The sequence below is a fragment of the Narcine bancroftii genome, chromosome 9 (genome assembly GCF_036971445.1).
Source record: "Narcine bancroftii isolate sNarBan1 chromosome 9, sNarBan1.hap1, whole genome shotgun sequence".
In the NCBI taxonomy this organism is placed as follows: Eukaryota; Metazoa; Chordata; class Chondrichthyes; order Torpediniformes; family Narcinidae; genus Narcine; species Narcine bancroftii.
Window position 1 is genome coordinate 9,890,943 of NC_091477.1, and position 15,752 is coordinate 9,906,694.

The 15,752-nt window shown below is 43.2% G+C and overlaps 1 protein-coding gene across 2 annotated transcripts in view; it reads left to right on the plus strand.

The window, feature by feature from the left end:
- The first annotated feature begins 7,621 nt into the window (after window positions 1-7,621).
- Window positions 7,622-15,752, plus strand: part of LOC138743175 (uncharacterized) — a 55,861-nt gene continuing 47,730 nt past the window's right edge. Inside the window, exon 1 of one of the 2 annotated variants that reach the window (XM_069898091.1) lies at window positions 7,622-7,706. The gene's annotated coding sequence lies outside the window, so the exon portion shown is untranslated. Of the gene's footprint in view, window positions 7,741-15,752 lie in introns of both variants that reach the window. The other variant, XM_069898092.1, reaches the window with a different exon arrangement.

Genomic DNA, 15,752 nt, shown 5'->3' on the forward strand with positions numbered 1-15,752 from the left:
CCTGGAGATTTATCTACATTTACTTGCCTTAAAATAGCAAGTGCCTCCTCCTCTTTAACCTGTATAGGTTCCATGAACTTACTGCTTGTTTGCCTCACTTCCATAGACTTTATTCCAGTTTCCTGAGTAAATATAGATGGAAAAAAAAACATTAAACATTGCCCCATCTCTTTGGCTCCATATATTGCCTGTCACTCTAATCTTCAAGAGGACCAACTTACTATACTTTTGATCTTCATCTACCTGTCAAAGTCATTCGGATTTTCCCTCACGTTGCCTGTCAAAGCAACATCATGTCATCTTTTATCCCACCTGATTTCTTTCTTGTTTTTTTTTGCATTTTTATACTCCTCAAGTTCCTCATTTGCTCCTTGTTGCCTTTACCTCCTATACATCTGTCTTCTTCTTAACCAAATCCCTAATATCCCTTGAAAACCAAGGATCCCGATGCCCGTTACTTTGCCTTTCACCCTGTCAGGAACATACAAACTCTGTACTCTCAAAATATTATCTTTGAAAGCCTCCCACTTACCAAGCCCATCCTTGCCAGAACACACCTTGTCCCAATCCACACTCTCTAGATCCTTTCTCCTTTCTCACAGTGGATTCTCAGATTGATATTGATGTATCAACTTTGTTATTGAGTATATAAATAGGTGTGTGGATGGAGTTACATCACAGAAGAAAATTAAAATATTTGCAAACCAGAAACTGCAGATGAATAGTGAGGTCCACCGTTTGATTAGAGACAAAGATTTGGCCTTTTAGAGCAGGAGACCAAGAGATAGCTAGGTCCAATTTAAAGAGGGACTCTCTCAGGCTAAACAATGATACAAACAGAAGATTGAAGAGCACTTTGTATTTCTTTGGCTTGGCTTCGCAGACGAAGATTTATGGAGGGGGTAAAAAAAAGTCCACGTCAGCTGCAGGCTCGTTTGTGGCTGACAAGTCCGATGCGGGACAGGCAGACACGGTTGCAGCAGTTGCAGGGGAAAATTGGTTGGTTGGGGTTGGGTGTTGGGTTTTTCCTCCTTTGCCTTTTGTCAGAGAGGTGGGCTCTGCGGTCTTCTTCAAAGGAGGTTGCTGCCCGCCAAACTGTGAGGCGCCAAGATGCACGGTTTGAGGCGTTATCAGCCCACTGGCGGTGGTCAATGTGGCAGGCACCAAGAGATTTCTTTAGGCAGTCCTTGTACCTTTTCTTTGGTGCACCTCTGTCACGGTGGCCAGTGGAGAGCTCGCCATATAACACGATCTTGGGAAGGCGATGGTCCTCCAATCTGGAGACGTGACCCATCCAGCGCAGCTGGATCTTCAGCAGCGTGGACTCGATGCTGTCGACCTCTGCCATCTCGAGTACTTCGACGTTAGGGATGAAAGCGCTCCAATAGATGTTGAGGATGGAGCGGAGACAACGCTGGTGGAAGCGTTCTAGGAGCCGTAGGTGGTGCCGGTAGAGGACCCATGATTCGGAGCCGAACAGGAGTGTGGGTATGACAACGGCTCTGTATACACTTATCTTTGTGAGGTTTTTCAGTTGGTTGTTTTTCCAGACTCTTTTGTGTAGTCTTCCAAAGGCGCTATTTGCCTTGGCGAGTCTGTTGTCTATCTCATTGTCGATCCTTGCATCTGATGAAATGGTGCAGCCGAGATAGGTAAACTGGTTGACCGTTTTGAGTTTTGTGTGCCCGATGGAGATGTGGGGGGGCTGGTAGACATGGTGGGGAGCTGGCTGATGGAGGACCTCAGTTTTCTTCAGGCTGACTTCCAGGCCAAACATTTTGGCAGTTTCCGCAAAGCAGGACGTCAAGCGCTGAAGAGCTGGCTCTGAATGGGCAACTAAAGCGGCATCCTCAGACACATTATCACAGATTATAAATCATTTGGTAAAACACCTGTTTCTAGCTGTAACCCTTTAAATTTTCTGCAGAGCTTAATTATTTCTATGCTTATTTCAATTACGAAAATAAGGACTTCCCTCTCAAGGTGGATCCTTTACTGAATGAAGTACCTCTCCCGTTTTCTATTATGAATGTATAAGCCATCCTTAGAAGGGTGAATGTGCTGGGGCAGATGGCATTCCTGGTCGAGTGTTTAGAGCTTGCACAGATCAAAAGTTTTTACGCATATTTTTAATCTGTTCTTGGCCAAGGTTGTTCCAACAAGTTTTAAAACTGCTATAATCGTGCCTGTGCCAAAGTGCTCCACCACCACGAGTCGAGTGACTATCATCCTGCTGCCCTTACTCTGGACCATTGTCGCTAAATGTTTTGAGAGGTTGGTTTCAGGTGGAGAGTGAAGCATCAGGTCCTGAAGACTTATTCACCTTTAGATACCACAGAAGTTCCAACACCCCATCTCTCCTAACCCCTATGTTTTCCATAATTTCCCCTTTTGCCTCGCTTATCATACACGATTCCATATCCTTTTCCCTAGTGAATACCGATGAGAAGAACTCATTAATATCTGCACACATTTGTCCATTCTGATTCTCTAATGGACCAATTTTATCATTTACTCTCCTTTTGCTATTCCCATATTTGTAAAATCCCTTCGGATTTACTTCACCTTGTTTGCTATAGCCACTCGTACCTTCTTTTCGCTATCCTAATTTCTTTCTTAAGCTTCTTTTTACAAACCATTTTCAAGCATCTCGTCCAAACCTTGCTTCCTGTATTTAATGTAGGCCTCCCTTTTATCTCAAACCAACTTTCTAATCTCCCTTGAAAACCACGGCTCTCTCGAACTTTTGACCCTGCCTTTTATTTTAACAGGGACATAAAGATTCTGCACCCTCAAATTTTCACTTTTAAATGACCTCTTCTACCTCCTTCCCATAAAATAAACCAGCCCAAAACACTTCTTGCAAATCCTTTCTCATTTCATCAAATCTGCTTTTCCCCAACTCAAAAACCTTCATTGTCAGACCTGACCTATCCCTTTCCATAATTATATTGAAACTAATGGTACCGTGATTACTGGATCTGAAGTGCTCCCATTACACACCTCAGTCACCTACCCTAATTCATTCCCCAACAGTAGATCCAATACTGCCCCTTCTCTAGTGCCTACCTCAACATATTGCTGCAAAAGCTATCCTGTACGCATTTTACAAATTCTAATCCATCCAGCCCCTTCACGGAATGCGTCTCCCAATCTATATTAGGAAAATTAAAATCCTCCACTAACACAACTGCTATTACAAATTATTACAAATCTCAGATATTTCCTTACACATCTGCTTACAGATGTGATATGTGTTGATGTCTTCAGGTGATTAAAACCTATTAATCACAACTCTGTCTAAGGAGGTTAATTGATAGCGCTACATGAGCATGAAGAGTTTCATTTGTGGTTAGAATAAATTTTCAAAAGTATATCTTATGAAATAATGACGATCTTGTTGAGTTCCCATTTTCAGCTTCTTTCTGGTTCCCTTTTCAACTGATTTTCTCTTGTTACTGCAATGAAATCCAAGCTCTCAGCTAGTTAAAGGAAATTTCCTCTTCTTACTATTTCACAAGTTAGGGTGTCAGTCATTTTGCAGAGTGAGAGTGGGCTCCCTCAGCTTGTTGTGTGTCATTGTGCCTGGACCTTTGTTACCTAATTTCTGGATTCCTTCACCAGTCTCTTCCCAGAAGGTATATCCAAACCCACCAACTCCTACAGCTGAACCTCATCACACCCTGACCCCATCAAGATTCCATTCCGTTCTCTCAATCCCTTTGTCTCCATCGCATCTGTTCCCAGGCACTCCTGTTGTGGTCTCCATTACATCAGAGAGACTGAATGTAAACTGGGAAACTGCTTCGTTGAGCACCTTGGCTCTGGTCATCACAATCGTGTGGATCTCCCAGAGGCCACCCTTTATCTTGCCCCACCTCAGCCCTTGGTCGACGTGGCTGACTGTGGTCTCGTGCACTGCCAGAATGAGATGACATGGAACAACACCTCATATTCTTTCTGGGCATCCTCAAACCAGATGGCATTAACATCAACTTCAGTTTCTTTTAGCATACCACCAACACCCCCCCCCCCACCACACCCCCATCTTTCCCCATGTCTCTTCTCTCTCTCTCTCTCTCTCTCTCTCTCTTTTTCCATTTTTCCTCTGTCTCCTTTAACAGAGCCAAAAATAACCCTCCCCCCGATCAATTTTTACTTGAGCCTTCCTCTCCTGTCGTCCTATCATGTCGATTTAACACCTTTTGTCTGTTGTTCTGGACTCCTTCCCCTATCATTCCCCCCTTTTCACCAATCTTTTAATATAGGTGCTTGCCTGCATTTTACCCACACCTTGAAGAAGGGCTCAGGCCCCAAACGGCAGTAATATATATTTACCTCCAATGGATGCTGCGAGACTTGCTGAGTTCCTCTGGCCTTTTGAATATAATCACAGTGCCTGCAGACTTTCATGTTTCACTCCACTCTTCTGATTGAACAAGAGCATCAAATTCTTATTTATTTGGTATTGTCTTGGATTCTCTCAAAGTTTAATCAAGGAAATTTCTCACATCCAATAATTGCTAACTGACACCTTTTAAACATCTATGCTATTGTGTCTTGTCAATATCAAACTTTTCCTCTAAATTGGATTTAATGTTCAGGTTTTCCAAGTCATGCATTGAAACTGTTTGAGACTTTAGAAAGCAAAAACCAGAGGTGCACGATCCAATGATCATTTGGGTATCAGAGGTAAAAAGGGTGAGCAAATTTAAATTCCTAGGCATTACTATCTCAGAGGAGCTTTTCTGGGCTCATCATACCAATGTCATTGTGAAGAGAGCACATCAGCGCCTCTACTTTCTCGGAAGTTTGGTGTGGTTGGTATGACATTGGAAACTTTAGCAAAGTTCTGCAGATGTGCAGTGGAAAGTGTGCTGACCAGCTGCATTATGCCCTGGTAAGGGGGCACCAACACCTCTGAGCGAAAAATCCTGCAAAAAGGTAATGGACTCGTCCGAGTACATCACAGGCAAAACTCTCCCCATCATCAAGAACAGCCTCATGGATAGTAGCAGTGTTCATCAAGGATCCACACCACCCAGCACATGCTCTGTCCTTGCTGCTGCCATCAGGAAAGAGGTATGGGTGCCACAAGACTCGCCCCACCAGGTTCAGGAACAGACTCATCAATAACGGACTAAATCAGGGACTCATTTAAGGACTTATTTCCACATTATTTATTACTGTGTAGCGACTACTTCGGTAGAGCTACTAAAGCAATACACATCTACTGGGTTAGTCAACTCAAGATTGCTTATTTGAGTTTTACATGCTTCTTTTATATCTCTCCCATCCCAGGTCCACAGGACGGGGGTGGTGACATCACTATGTGTTTGCCGCCGATGTGCGGGTCTGGCAGGTTTAAATTAACCACAGTGTGGGCCTCGCGCCTTCTAGCAGGAGGCACAGCAAACCAACATGCTGTTACTCAGCCTGTAGCACCTCGCACTTGCAATCCATTATAACATAACATAACATAACATAACATAACAATTACAGCACGGAAACAGGCCATTAGGCCCTTCTAGTCCGCACCGAACCAAACACCCCTTTCTAGTCCCACCTCCCTGCACAATGCCCATAACCCTCCATCTTCTTCTCATCCATATACCTGTCCAACCTTTTCTTAAATAATACAATTGACTCCGCCGCCACTATTTCTCCCGGAAGATCATTCCACATGGCTACCACTCTCTGAGTAAAGAAGTTCCCCCTCATGTTACCTCTAAACCTCTGCCCCTTAATTCTTAACTCATGTCCTCTTGTTTTAATCTTTCCTCCTCTTAACGGAAATAGTCTATCCACATCCACTCTGTCTATCCCTTTCATAATCTTAAATACTTCTATCAAATCCCCTCTCAACTTTCTACGCTCCAAAGAATAAAGACCTAATCTGTCCAATAAACCCAGGTAACATTCTGGTAAACCTTCTCTGCACTCTCTCCACTCTGTTTATATCCTTCCTATAATTAGGCGACCAGAACTGCACACAGAACTCCAAATTAGGCCGCACCAACGTCTTATACAATCTCAACATCACCTCCCAACTCCTATATTCCATGCAATGATTGATAAAGGCCAGCATACTAAAAGCCTTCTTCACCACCCTATTCACGTGAGTTTCTACCTTCAGGGAACGATGTACCGTTACTCCTAAATCTTTCTGCTCTTCTGTATTCATCAATGCTCTCCCATTTACCACGTATGTCCTATTCTGATTCTTCTTCCCAAAATGAAGCACCTCACACTTATCAGCATTAAATTCCATCTGCCATTTTTCAGCCCACTTTTCTAAGCAGCCCAAATCCCTCTGCAATCCTTGAAAACCTTCTTCATTATCCACTATTCCACCTATCTTAGTATCGTCTGCATATTTACTAATCCAATTCACCACCCCATCATCTAGATCATTAATGTATATAACAAACAACAATGGGCCCAATACAGATCCTTGAGGCACACCACTGGTCACCGGCCTCCAACCTGACAGACAATTATCCACTACCACTCTCTGGCCTCTCCCTTTCAGCCAATGTTCAATCCATTTGACTATCTCAAAATTTATACCTAAAGACTGCACCTTCCTAACTAACCTTCCATGTGGTACCTTATCCAGGAGAGTACCCAGTGGTCTGGTCTACGGCTCCACGTGCCCGCCAAAGAGCATCGCCAGCGATGGTTCGTGATACTCTGCTGCGCGCCCACTACTCAGCTGGTGCAACTGAATATTATTTTTTCTGTATTGGCCCAGTTGGTTTGTTTCTCTGTTACCATTTCTCTCTTTTGTGTACATACCTTTTCCTTGAGTACAATTTGCACTACTGTCTAGACCACAGGAAAAAGAATCACCAGGTGGCACAGTTAGCGTACCGGTTAGTGCAATGCCTTTACAGCGCCAGCGATCGGAACATGGGTTCAAATCCCGTGCTGTCTGTAAGGAGTTTGTGCATTCTGTTAGGTAAAAACATATGAACTGGGAATGTAGAGGAAGTCTCCCAGTGCTGGGCCGTAACAAGATGCAGTTGTGACCTTGTACTCTCAAGATAAGAGTGAGGATGACAAATTGATGTGCAGGAGGCTAGCAGAGAGGGTCAGCAACAGTTTATTCATTGGACAATGTCATGGTATGATCATTTACTAAGTACGTATCCTGAGGTATAAAAAAAACACCACTTGCTGATAACGGCAGAATGCGCCTTCTCCAACTAACACTGTTAGTTGCAAGTGTTACAATCCGGCAATAAAGAACAAAGAACCTTGATTTCGACTCAGTCTGGTGTTTGACTCACTCATTCATGAACAAAGCAGACCTAACAATTCTCCCCTCGTCTGTGTGGGTTTTCACTGGTTAATGGGGTATAAATTAGGCGGCCTGGACCTGTGAGTTGAAATAGCCTGTTACTGTTCTATATATATTATGTATGTATCTCAGGATTGTATGTGATGTCATATATGTACTCTGACAATAAATTTGAGCTTTGAAAATGTACTGTGATTGTTTTTGTAGTTCTACTACCTGTTCAGCCCTTTGACAAAGAGATGAGATCAACTCAGTTGTAAACATCTTGCAGAGTTCAACGAAAGGGAAGTAAGAATGTTGTAATCTAAATTTCACAGAGGAGATTAATCAACACAAAACACTTGAAGTGGCAGCCCTGAATGTGGGCTTGATGATACCCCCTAATTTTGTTTCAACTGCTCTGGTAAGTGTGCTACTGGGAAAAGCAGAAGCTCCAGGTAAGTCAAATGTCTACAGAAATGTATTGGAATCCATATCAATCACATCCTGAGTCTTTGTTGTAAGGATTGAGATAGGTTTGTTAGAAATTAAAGTACCTTTAAAGAAATTGCTCGAGACAAAAATTGAGAACAAAGAACATTTATTACTACAACAATGCAAAGTTGGGTGCTTCCCCTTACCCTGGGAATACACACACATACTGGGGCTCACCCAACTTTTATACAGTTGATTTCAGTATCAGAGTGCCCTCCCCCTTACATTCTTCTGCCCCCTGGATGGGTTTGGCATAGGCAATCCTTCCTGCCTACGTGCAGTTTCAGTACACTTGGAGGACCAGGGGGTATCCTGTGGGTGCCCCATCATGTCATTGTCCTTATTCACACCTTCCTGATTCTCAGGGCTACAGTCTCTTGATATGCAGAGTTGACTCATTCTATCTAGGGTTGGCTAATTTCATATGTATAAATCTGTGTATGGTTAGCTAATTAGAAATGTATGACTTGGTACTTCTGTCCAGGGCTAGGAGACCCTTATCTGATCCAGACTACCTCAACTTCCTACATTCTATTGTACCTTACCATTCCTTATCTTAGTCTTATGGTCTTGTCACAAAGACTAGAAGATTCTTATGTTAATCGTGCTGACTCTTCTTTCCTGCATCCTAAGCCCCAAGCTTATCCTGTTTGAACTGGTTACAGCCATTTTACTGATGAACTTTAGTTTCTTCCATGTTCATAATTTTAGATCAATTTTCCCATCTCTCACAGGTTCCTTTTACCTCTAATACAGGGGTGCAGAATTATTGTCCGTTTTAAACAGCTCCAGATCCACAGTCTGCAGAACAATATAGAACCTCAACAATTTAGGTCTGTGTTGAACAAGAGATTAACTTGAGATATGATCAACCAGTTGCAGGATGCATGTGGGGTTCACATGAAACTAGGATCGATCAAATTGCATAATGTGGTGGCCTCATAGAAATTATAGTAAAGACATAATTGAATACAGAATGACAGTTCATCAATTTGGAACAACTTTGTCACTGAGTTGTGCAAATTTTGCTCTCAGAAAATGTGCCGAAGATTACAAAGAGCAATTTCATTCTCAAGCTATAACCATCATCAGGAATAATTTCTGCACTGATGATTGTCTTCCTTCATTGGTTTCGGAGAAAGAAGCTATAGATCTTTATCGAGAGTTAAAGGAGATCTGTAATAAAGGAGGTTTCTTCCTTACGAAATGGATTAGCAACTGTCGAGATATGTTGGCTGTAATTCCTGAGGCAGAAAGAGCAAAGGAGATAAAACATCTTGATTTGGATTGTGGCGTTTGACTTGTCGAAAGAATTCTAGGGGTGCAATGGAGTGTTCAATCTGATGTTTCCAAATTTAAAATTGTTTTGAAAGAATGGCCTTTAACGAGAAGAGGTATTCTTTCAATTGTAAACTCAATATCTGATCCTTTAGGAGTATTAGCACTGGTAGTATTGATAGCCAAGAAAATACTGCAAGAATTGTGCAGAAGAAAATTTGGATGGGATGAAATTATACCAGAATCTTTCATATAAGTTTGGATAAATCGGATTGATAGTCTTAAAATTTTAGAAAATTTTGAAGTCAACAGATGTCTTAAACCAACAGACTTTGGAATTGCCAAATTTGCTCAGTTACACCACTTCGCTGACACATGCGAAGGTGGTTTTGGTCCTGTCAGTTATTTAGAGTACTGTGAAATAACCAAGAGTGAGTGCATTGTGGATTTGGAATGGGAAAACCCAGAGTAGCTCCATTAAAGCCAGTCACCATACCCCGAAAGGAATTGACTCCTTTTGTGGAGTACAAGTGATGCAATTCTGTATTGAATGACAACATAGCAGCAGGCCATTTTGGCCCACAAGCCAAACATCAGATTGAACACCCCGTTGCACCCCTAGAATTCTTTCGACAAGTCAAATGCCACAATCCAAATCAAGATGTTTTATCTCCTTTGCTCTTTCTGCCTCAGGAATTACAGCCAACATATCTCAACTGTTGCTAATCCATTTCGTAAGGAAGAAACCTCTTTTATTACAGATCGCCTTTAAATCTAGATAAAGGTCATAGAAACATAGAAACATAGAAGATAGGAGCAGGAGTAGGTCATTCGACCCTTCGAGCCTGCTCCGCCATTCAACGAGATCATGGCTGATCTTAATGTTCAGTACCCCGTCCTCGCCTTCTCTCCGTAACCTTTAATACCTTTATACTGAAGAAATAGATCTAATTCCCTCTTAAATATATTTAATGAACCTGCCTCTACTGCGCTCTGTGGCAGTGAATTCCACAGATTCACCACCCTCTGGTTAAAGAAATTGCTCCTCATCTCGGTCCTAAATGGTTTGCCTATTATCCTCAAACCATGGCCCCGGGTTCTGGATTTTCCCATCCTTGGAAACATCCCATCTGCATCCATTCTGTCCAGTCCTGCCAGAATTTTATATGTCTCTATGAGATCCCCTCTCAATCTTCTAAACTCCAGGGAGTACAATCCCAATTTGCGCAATCTTTCCTCATAAGTCATTCCTGCCATTCCAGGTATCAGCCTGGTGAATCGCCTCTGCACTCCCTCCATTGCAAGAACATCCTTCCTTAGATAAGGTGACCAAAACTGCACACAACACTCCAGGTGTGGTCTCACCAAGGCCCTGTACAGCTGCAGTAAGGTATCCTTGTTCCTATAGCTTCTTTCTCCGAAACCAATGAAGGAAGACAATCATCAGTGCAGAAATTATTCCTGATGATGGTTATAGCTTGAGAATGAAATTGCTCTTCGTAATCTTCGGCACATTTTCTGAGAGCAAAATTTGCACAACTCAGTGACAAAGTTGTTCCAAATTGATGAACTGTCATTCTGTATTCAATTATGTCTTTACTATAATTTCTATGAGGCCATCCATTTAAAAGGTAAAGGTTCCATTATTGTCACATAATACTTCATTTAGAATGTAACTTACATGAAAATCTTTAATTTTTGTCTACCTTAAGGCAGACAGAGAGTTGCTGCTTTGTCTAGCTCCCCTCACAGAAACCTACAGCAACTGTTGTTCCCAGGGGTCTCCCTTCCAAGTACTGACCAGTCCTGAGCTTGCTTTGCTTCCAAGATAGACTGCCTAGGAACCCCAGGTGTCACAGAGCCTCCAACTACAACCCCCGGTTCATTTTGAATGGTGGGAGGAAACCGGTTCCCCCCAGGGAAAACCCATGCAGACACAAGGAGAATGTACTAACTGTCGGACTCTGGCTTTACCCTACCCTCAATTTAGTCTATGTGTCGTCTGAGTCCAGCATGTTCGTTGAATGAAGTGATAGGAGAAGGTATTCGGTTCAACAATCAGTTTATTACACAGCACAAGAATAAAGCTTAAAAGAGCTCTGGTTCAGTCGTTAGTTCATAGGTCACCTGCACAGTGAGCTATTCCCCAAGACTGACCTCTACTGTCCAGTCTCTACAGTTTATATAGCTCAACCTTATCATACAGAACAAAAGTTGGCTTCCTTTGCTAGATCTTATTATCATACAGAACAAAAGTTGGCTTTCTTTGCTAGATTTCTTGCATAAGATTTATCACAAGTAATTTCCTGCTCTGCAGATATCTGGGGTATAGAGCTCCCATCTTAATCCTCAAGGTCAGAATATCCTTGATCAGAAATCAATTCATACCCCAGATATTTCTAATTATTTCTTTGTTCTCATTTGGCCATGTTCTTCTGTTCTACTCAACACCTCCTTCTGCCTTCTTATTGAGTTATTCCATTCTCTTTGTTTCTGACAGTCTCTGTCAGGATTCTCTTTGTTCTTGTCTGGCCATCGGCTCCTGTGCTAATCAACACCTCCTTTTGCCTTAACCTTCCTACTAAATTGTTTCATACATATTCTCTCTTTTGTATTTTGGGAGCAGGCAATTCTAAACCTACTGTAATCAGCCAACTTTGCTACATACTGTGGCTGCACTTTACTTACATTACTCTTTCCCTTCACCATGAGGTAAATATTAAATTGTTACATAGTACTGGATTCATGTATACAAAATGAATAGTACATAAGCATATATTCTACATATTTTCTATGATTAATTAATCCCTATATTCCAACATAACTCTTTACAGACAGCGTGAAATTTGAACCCTGATCCCATTTGCTGGCACTGTGCCAGTGTTGCACTAACTGCTGCGTCAACTGTGCCACCCAAAAGGGTTCAACAAAAAAGATGAAAACAAGGAGAAGCAAGACTAGTCACACAGCAACCATGGGTAGAAAAAGGCAGTCAACATTTCCAGTCAGGACCATTGTTTGGAATTTAACAACAAGGTACCTCCTAACGGCAACTGATGCCGCTTTAGTTGCCCATTCAGAGCCAGCTCTTCAGCGCTTGACGTCCTGCTTTGCGGAAACTGCCAAAATGTTTGGCCTGGAAGTCAGCCTGAAGAAAACTGAGGTCCTCCATCAGCCAGCTCCCCACCATGACTACCAGCCCCCCCACATCTCCATCGGGCACACAAAACTCAAAACGGTCAACCAGTTTACCTATCTCGGCTGCACCATTTCATCAGATGCAAGGATCGACAATGAGATAGACAACAGACTCGCCAAGGCAAATAGCGCCTTTGGAAGACTACACAAAAGAGTCTGGAAAAACAACCAACTGAAAAACCTCACAAAGATAAGCGTATACAGAGCCGTTGTCATACCCACACTCCTGTTCGGCTCCGAATCATGGGTCCTCTACCGGCACCACCTACGGCTCCTAGAACGCTTCCACCAGCGTTGTCTCCGCTCCATCCTCAACATCCATTGGAGCGCTCACACCCCTAACGTCGAGGTACTCGAGATGGCAGAGGTCGACAGCATCGAGTCCACGCTGCTGAAGATCCAGCTGCGCTGGATGGGTCACGTCTCCAGAATGGAGGACCATCGCCTTCCCAAGATCGTATTATATGGCGAGCTCTCCACTGGCCACCGTGACAGAGGTGCACCAAAGAAAAGGTACAAGGACTGCCTAAAGAAATCTCTTGGTGCCTGCCACATTGACCACCGCCAGTGGGCTGATAACGCCTCAAACCGTGCATCTTGGCGCCTCACAGTTTGGCGGGCAGCAGCCTCCTTTGAAGAAGACCGCAGAGCCCACCTCACTGACAAAAGGCAAAGGAGGAAAAACCCAACACCCAACCCCAACCAACCAATTTTCCCTTGCAACCGCTGCAATCGTGTCTGCCTGTCCCGCATCGGACTGGTCAGCCACAAACGAGCCTGCAGCTGACGTGGACTTTTTACCCCCTCCATAAATCTTCGTCCGCGAAGCCAAGCCAAAGAAAAACCTCCTAACACCGGAAGAAATTTAGCAGACTCTCCAATTGAGACAGGAAATGCTCTGTCTCATTTTGCTTCACCACACTGTAAGATGACCTGCACCAGGCAATTTCTTTGCTTGTTTTTTGGAAACCAAACGTTAAAGTCTAAAAAAAAGCAATCAGCTGACTGTCTGCAGTGGCCTCTCATGAAGGATATTGTTAGAAACAGAAGTACCTTCACAGAATTTGCTTGAGACAAAAATTGAGAACAAAGAACATTTATTATACCAACAATGCAAAGTTGGGTGCTTCCCCTTACCCTGGGAATACACACATACACTGGGGCTCACCCAACTTTTATACAGTTCATTTCAGTATAGGAATACCCTCCCCCTTACATTCTTCTGCCTCCTGGAGAGGTTTGGCATTAGGCAATCCTGCCTGCCTACCTGCTGTTTCTGTGCACTTGGAGGACCAGGGAGTATCCTGTCGGTGCTCATCATGTCATTATCCTCATTGTCCTTGTTCACAAACCTGTCTTTGTTCTAATTTACACCTTCCCAACTCTCAGGGCTACAATCATATGTAGAACTTGCTAATACTGTCTAGGGCTTACTAATTACATATGCAAAACCTGCTAATTCTATCTAGGGCTAGAAGACCCTTATCTTATTCAAACTAACTCTACTTCCTACATTCTAATATCCATTTCTTATCCTGTTCATACTGGCTTTATTCATTTACCCATGTATCTATATTAGTTTCCTCATCTTCATATTTTTATATCAGTTTTACTCACAATATCAAAACCCCATTCCAAATATAGTCAATATCTTGGCTCGTAGTTCAGGGCAGGACTGACAGAATGCACCACTGTCTGTGGTGTTGTTGAAAAGAGAAGAGATCCCTGTCTGTCTCTCAGGATTATGATCTGAAGGCAGGACTCAGAAATGAACTGCAGTCTTACTTAGTGAGCAAGAATTAAAACGATAAGTCAGCCAAGAATCAAGATTCCTTTATTGTCATGTGCAAAAAAAATACATAAAAGTTTGCTTTCCTTTGCACTGTTAAGGCAGACACCACAATGCCAGTGTCCCAATCAGGATGAGAAAGAGAAGCAAAGCAGAATCCCCAAGGTATATTGAGTGTCCATAGATCCTGCCACCTCCACTGATGTTGCTGCCACACAGCCACCCGTCCATTCCAGCAGTGATCCTGAGCTCAAGGGGTGCAGGTAACCCTCCTCGACCCCTGGATGTGAGCACCCAATGCAGTAAGAAGCTGTCTGTGCCCAAGCTCCCTTAGGGAATCATGTTCAGCATTGGCATCCCAAAGTATCCAGGTCCTGAGACCTCGTTCCCAACAAGATGGTCGCCAGCAACCGATAGCTTGGTGTGACCCCTGCTGGCCCACTGCTGTACTCTTTTTTTTCCTGTGAGGTCCTCTCCCAGACTACTCCTTCTCTGTGGGGGTGGAGGGCGGGGGTATTCTCCTGCTCTGGTGCTACTTCTCCGGACCCCGCAACCCTCATGGTCTGGACTGCTGAGTATGGCTGCTCCTCTCTGATGTGAAACCTTCACAGGTGGAACAGCAAGACAACTGCTAAAAGACATCATCTCTCCCCTGCTCCTCCCAGGTTTGCACCAGAGGGGATGCTGGTGTTAAGGGGGGGGGGCTACAGAAGCACTGCCATCTTATTGCAGGCATCTCCTTTACGGAATGGATGATATGTCATTCTCAATGAACTGCCTCAATGCACTTCATTTTGCAAAAAATATTTTAATGCATAATTCTCCCCTTCTCTTTGCTCCACCTGTTGTATTTAGGTTAGAGGTGGCTTGCTTGATGGCATGCAGAATAAAACTTTTCACTGAATTTTGGTGCACATAACAATAATAAACAACCCAATTCAATTCACAAACTATCTATGGCATTTTGATCTCACTATCTCCAAGAACACTTCAAAGATACTTTATTGTTCTGGGAAATCTTTGAATGAAATAGACACAATATCAATGGTATGATATAAATGAAGCAGATACATTTCAATCTTTGGTTTGAAGTTATTTTCTAAAATTAAATTTAGACCTACAGCACGGTAGCAGACCATTTACACCCACAAGTCTGTGCTGCCCAATTTAAACCCAATTCCTGCACCCCAGTACGTTATGAAACTGGATCCCTTCTCATCAATCTCCCAAATTTTAAACCATCAAAGTGTCCCTCCAATCTCTCTCCAACTTGCTCTCCCTCCACTATTAAACCCCCATTAAATCTCTCTCTTATCAATTGGCCAATAATCAAAAGATTGACTCTGCTTCAAGCTTCATGCACCTGGATTCATTTAGGTGAACGTCGAGGGCACTGCGTAGGCACGAACTTGGTTCCCTGTGATACATTTTGACCAACACCCTTGGTGCTGTATATTCTTGTCAACAACAGCCAGCAACTAGTTGTGTTTGCCACTAGCTCCACACTGGAATCACGAGATCACTTCTATACGTACCATGGAGAGCATTCGGTCTGGTTGCAATACTGTCTGGTCCCAACATTCAAGACAGGAATAAAACCCCAGAGGGGTGTTAACTCAGCCTGCGGCATCACGGGCACCAGATCTCACTCCATCAAAGACATCTTCAAGAGGTGATGTCTCAAGAAAGCTGCCTCTATCCCCAAGGAAC